The sequence below is a fragment of the Heterocephalus glaber genome, unplaced genomic scaffold (assembly GCF_053883595.1).
Source record: "Heterocephalus glaber isolate CG9 unplaced genomic scaffold, H.glaber_assembly_v1.0 deba00001577, whole genome shotgun sequence".
NCBI classification, from domain to species: domain Eukaryota; kingdom Metazoa; phylum Chordata; class Mammalia; order Rodentia; family Bathyergidae; genus Heterocephalus; species Heterocephalus glaber.
Window position 1 is genome coordinate 13,235,898 of NW_028258358.1, and position 6,000 is coordinate 13,241,897.

A 6,000-nucleotide genomic window follows, 5' to 3' on the forward strand; every position below is an offset into this window, starting at 1 on the left:
TGCTCCCCACTAGGGGGTTCCTGTGAATGGAACAAGATCCCTGCCTAATGGGGGCCCATAAGAATGTGCTCTAGCTGTTATTCCCATCCATGATATGCAGTGAAATGCAGTCACACTGATTTCACTAGTTTGAAGTTGTTTCCACTTCCTCTGTACTTGGGCACTTACCCTCACTGCATTGCTTGGACTTTCTCAACCTGACTCATCCACTTGGGAGTGATGGAAACCCTGGAGCCAGAGGTAGGGGATTTCCTTAGAAAATTAACTGCTGCTAGGCTGGGAATCTTATTCTTCCTTTTAACAGAGTTCAAAAGTGACATTTAAAACAATTTAGGTGCACTGGCACAAGGTGAAAAATAAGAAAATAATCCAGATTATTGAGAATATAAAAATCTGACATAATTAAATGTTAACATGAAATTAAAGCTTTATCTGTTTATAATAGTGATGGTCAACAGTGCTTAAAGATTGGACAGTACTTGAGGGCTAAATCTTTTGAAACTTTGAAATAGGGACTTATCACATGTCACAAAATCAGCACTCTATATTTGTGGAATGGATAAATGAATACATGATTTTTAATTTGCAGAGATATCTCCTTCTCCAGAACCTACTTCTCTTGAGCCAGTATTTATTTATGTAGCACACCACTTTTTAGTGCCAACTTTATGATAGGTGCAATCCTGGGCCATGAGCATAGAAAAATGAATAAAACTTGAAACAAACTCTGAAAGAGATCACAGTCCAGTATTTGTAATGCTTAAATATAAAGAGCAAGACTGTTTGTCTAAACCCTTTTTTGAATCTCACCTCTAGTAAAGTTTTAAAATCCTTTTTGTAAACTTCAAAAAATTTGAATTACTTATCGGTTTCATAATGTTTTTCCTGTCAGTTGCCCATTTCTACAAAACCTATATAAACCTTGAATTTTGAGAAACCTCAATACAGTATTTGTATGAACTTGAAAAATCAGATTGTCCTTCCTTTACTTCTCCCTCCCTCCCTCACTTGTTCCCTCCCTCCCTTCCTTCCTTCTTTTCATATTAGCTTTTTCTTCCAATGTAATGATCACAGTGTGATTGTCTACTGTTTGGACCAGAGTTTTGAAAGCTTAATGGTTTTGTAGTAGTTTTCTATTGTTGTTGCAATAAATGACCACAAACTTATTATCTTACAGTTCTGGAGGTCAAATGTCTGGAACAGATCTCACCAGACTTAAATTAGGGTGTATCAGGTTATGTTCCTTTAGGAACTAGACTTTTGGGGAGAATCCATTCCTTGCCTGTTCTTACTTCTAGAGGGTACTTGTATTCCTTCAATGGTGGCTTTTTCCATCTTCAAAGATGGCACTGGCCAGTCAAATCATTCTCATGCTGCCTCAATTTGACTCTGTTTCTACCATCATATCTCCTGCGACTCTCACTCTTTTGCTCCTGTCTTTCCTGTAAGGATCCTTGTGGTTATTGGGCCCACCTAGATACCCCACCTCAAAGTCCTTACTTTAATCACATCTTCAAAATCTTTTTCTTTTATTGCCATGTGAAATAATATATTCACAGATTTTAAAAATTGGAATATAGACATATTTGGTGATGGGAATTCATATTCTGCTTACCACAAACCTACAGTACTCTTAAAAAATAAAATTCTTCAATTTTTTTCTGGTTGAAATGGTGGCTACAACTGCCAGATTCTCACTCTCTCCAAATTTTGGCCTAAATGCTTGAATGATCTTCCCTAACTAAAGTCTAGTAGAACAGTCCCCTATATAATACTTTTGTGGAAAAACGCAGTACTCTGAATATCAGAATGAATTACATATGTGTGTGTATGTAAGCAGGCAATACTTATATTTTAGCACTTAAACTACTAGATTCACACAACTGTGTGACTGAGTGCATGAGTGCTATTTTGTATGTTATAATATTTTGTCTCATGTTTTTGCACGTTTTCTTTTAAATTTTTCCAGGGGAAATAGAGGAAAACTTTGTCATTTTGCCTTTGGAATGGAAGGTTTGGGCTATAATCACTGAGGTGTTGTAATTACCATTATTCTATGAGGTGAATTTTAGATCAGGATGATTTTTTTTTTTTAAGTACCATTGATTGAACTCAGGACCTTGAGCTTGTGAGGTAGGTGGTAGAACCACTGAGCTAAATCCCTGGCCAAAGGATGATTTTTGAGATATGGAAAATCATTAACAAACATTTAGTATGGCACTATCATCAGTCCCTAGGAATAAAATGTTGTTCCTGTCCTTGAAGGATGTGCAGTTTTCTAGGAGAAAGGGCATGCACAGAGGAGGTAATTAGCAACCTGGAGGAGGAGGACTCATGATAAAAATTAAATAATGGGGATTCAAATCTTATTAGTAGATGACATTCAGACTTTAAACATTCAGGCTTTCCTTGAGAACCAGAGGTAAATGTCATTTGCTTACACTTATATATTTTTTAAAAAAGAGCTATTATAGTACATACTGAAAAAAAAACCTCTAATTTTGAAAATCTTTAAATTTGCTTTCATATGTTTTCCTGGTGTCATATTAAGACATTTAGAGCTATTAATGAATAGGAAACAGTGTGTAGAACATTAAAATGGGTGTTTCAGAGATTGAGGAAGGAATAAAAACAAAGTGCATTTTGATTATTGAGATTTTTGCTCACAAAATGCCATTAAGTAGTTATATTACAGGGAATGTGAGAACATAAGTGTGTGGGAGAAGAAAAAGGACAATATAGTTGTTGCTCTTGATGAATGAAGATGGTAGGCTGGTCATAACAACCAGTGACGGTTTAAAATATGTGTGATTAAATCATATGTAATATACATATACACACACTTACCTGTAGTTATACAGAGATAATTACATTAGGAATTAGCCATTGAGAAAGTTCAAGGAGTAAGACAGTGCTAGTAATTCTTTATCAGGTAATGCTATTTTAAGGAGAATTCTACTTTAAACGTATATTATCATCCGGGACCCCTTTGACGGAGTTCAGTTGGGTAGCCTTAGAATAGTTCTTCAGTAAAAGATATGATCAGATTTATGACAAAGCCTTATGGTCATCTCCTTTTGCTTTTGTTTACTTATCCTGAGCTTATTTAGATGATAACTGTATGAAGAATCTTGGTCAATTGATTAATGTACAGTTGCTATTTTCTCACGTTAAAGATGAAACATTTACTCTTTGTATGAATGTGACCAGAATTAGGGTTATGTATATTATACATGGTTACAAAAATGAGGTAGGACAGGAATGAAGATTTTTGAGAACCATTACCTCCTAGGACAATGAGGTCAGCAGCCACATAACACCTTTAACCAAAGCATGTTTTATGCCACTTGGAAGCATGCTTGGTGGCTTTTGGTGGACAATAAAATTCAATAATAGTAACTTCAACATTCAGCCCATAAAATTGCATCTATATGATACCAAAATAACTTACCTAGTTTTTGTTTTATTTGCTTGAATCTGGTTTTTTGTTTTGTCTTGTTTTTTGTTTTTGTGCCACACACGTAAAGTCTTTGTAGGCCAATAAGATTGAGAATTACCCAAAATATGTGCTGAAATGGACTTCAAAAATTTTATATCAACGTTTTTGTTTTAGGAATGAAAACTACACTTGTGGCTGAGTCTTGCCGAAGATCTGTGGTGTCATAAAGAAGCAGACAGTAATGGACCAGCATAACTAGGTGTTTGATTTGTTTAGGACATTCACATCCAAATGGCATGAACACTATAACATCAAAAACAATATTGCATGTTTCTTAAGAGAGCAGCACAAAGTATAAATAATTTAAAGAGCAAAGTAAAGAGATAGATAATAGGGAAAGGGGAAATAGAAATAGACAAAGAGATGGAGGAGGCAGGAGGGAGGCGAGGAAAGGGGAAGAAGAAAGAATTAAGATGTGTGATGTACATGCACCAACTGCCCATGATGAGTGTAATTATTATGTACTGCAAACATGTACTAACAACACTTACTTAAAAAGAGATATGGGCTAAGTCTTTTGAAGTTTGAGTAATAGACAAAGTGAGTCAAGGGTTCTACAAATTTTATTCATAAAAATATTTTTTGGTTGTGATTTCTAAGTAAGTAGCAATGTTTGCTTTTAAAAACAGTCTCAGTTGTTTATTCAGTTGATCTTTTTCATTTAAAAAATTTGTTTCCAAGGCAAGGGCCTTTGTTGTTATACATTCTTTCAAAGCATTAAAGTACTCGAAGAAAACGAAAGCTGGGAGCATATTGCTAACATCAAAAGAGCATCCGAGGAATGCAGAATTCCCGCTTTTGAGAAAGTGATTTGGGCCCGACATACAGGTTAGTTGTCTTATTTACCAGATTATTGCTCAATTTCTTACTTATGTTATTTGAATGTGCTCTCAGTGTGATAGAACTGAAGTGATTGAAAAATAGATTAGTGATTTATTATGGCCAGTCTATAAATTTGGTGAACAGCAAGAACTTGGGAGAATTGGTACCTTCACTATGAATTTTTATGTTTTGCAGTAGCTGAGTCTTATGGACTCTGGGACTATCCTATTAATTCCCTGTTATATTAACATTGATGTTTCCTTGAAAGTGACTATGTAGTTACAAGTTATTAATTAACTTGGAGATTTTAATGTGTATGGTATAAAAATTTTGTGCTCATTACTATCCTTTATTACCAGAAAATTGACATGTTAGAAAATACAAATGGATGCTAATTTGATATACTGATTAAAGTACAATAAGGCATTAGTACAAGAGTTTTGTAGAACTGTGATTTTCTTTGCTTTTTAAGAGAATGTGGACAACTTTGAGTTTTATATATACTTCTTTTTGCCCACTCCCCCTTTTGCCTGGCTTTGCCTCCTTTCTGTATTTACACACTCAAGTGAATGTGTGGATACATTACTTCTTACATGTTTCGACATCGACAGCATTTAGATTGGAGTTGGAGTTTGGCAAGATGCTTAACTGTTTATTTAAATAAAGATAATATTCACCTTACATATTTTAATAATGTTTATGAATGTAAGCAAAGTCTCTGCTCTTTAGTAACTGCTGAGACAATGAACTGGGATGTATATGCATCTATGAACATGACTGTGGTTTCTCTTTGTTTCCCTTTAGGTCGAAAAATCAAGAAATGTTGCCAAATAACAGACAACTCATCTGCAAACACAAGAGTGCATACTGGAAATTGCTTGTAAAATGAAAGCCAGCTGGCATCACTATAAAAAAGTCTTAGGAAAAAAGCCTCTTCATCTAATTCATAAATGGGAAATTAAATCTCCAGGCTTAACTGGCTCAGTTTTATCTTTTTTTGTTTGTTTGAACTATGCTTTGTTGGTTGAATAACTGTGACAACATTGAGACAGTTTGTGAGTAAAGCCAGGGGTGATCTTTTATAAATAGTGTTATAACTACTTCTCAAGAAAAGCCTTAGATAATACCATGCCTGAACCCTTTGTGGATGGTGCAGCCTCAGGCCAGTACAGTTGATAAGCAGCAGAGGAAATCTTCTGCCTAACTTATGAGATATGTGTGTGCCTTCTGTGAATATATAATTATATGATTATATATACAGTATACACACAATCAGCATTTATTCCCATACTCTTTTATACTCTCTTCAGTACCATAAGGGAGAATCCTTTACTTTCACTGGTATAATTTATGTAGCCTATAAAATGTATACATGTAAGATTCCAAAGGCAGAACAGAAACTCAGTGAATCTATATATTAAAAAATAAGAATTTCTTTGGAATATAAATAATATTTTCCCTGATTTATTGATTTGGTAAGTCTAGAATTGTAAAGAGAGTGCCCTGTTTGTTTAGTGTTTGGTGCAATGATTGAATCTTTCATTGAACAAAAAAGTGAATGAATCTTTTCTTCCTCCCTTTTGGGTTTACTTCTTATATGACACTGAGAGACTGAGCACAGTATTTTGAGATAGATGACAAGGCAGTCACCTTTGAGTGGTACAGATTTAGTAGCAACG

General features: G+C 34.6%; 1 long non-coding RNA gene across 4 annotated transcripts in view; it reads left to right on the top strand.

Moving 5' to 3' along the window:
* Positions 1-5,302, top strand: part of LOC101712708 (uncharacterized) — a 159,325-nt gene extending 154,023 nt beyond the window's left edge. For 3 of the 4 annotated variants that reach the window (XR_015443712.1, XR_002395089.2, XR_205286.4), the window contains 3 exons: positions 3,614-3,698; positions 4,181-4,327; positions 5,126-5,302. This is a non-coding gene — a long non-coding RNA (uncharacterized LOC101712708). Of the gene's footprint in view, positions 1-3,613; positions 4,328-5,125 lie in introns of all 4 variants that reach the window. The other variant, XR_015443711.1, reaches the window with a different exon arrangement.
* Positions 5,303-6,000: the final 698 nt, after the last annotated feature.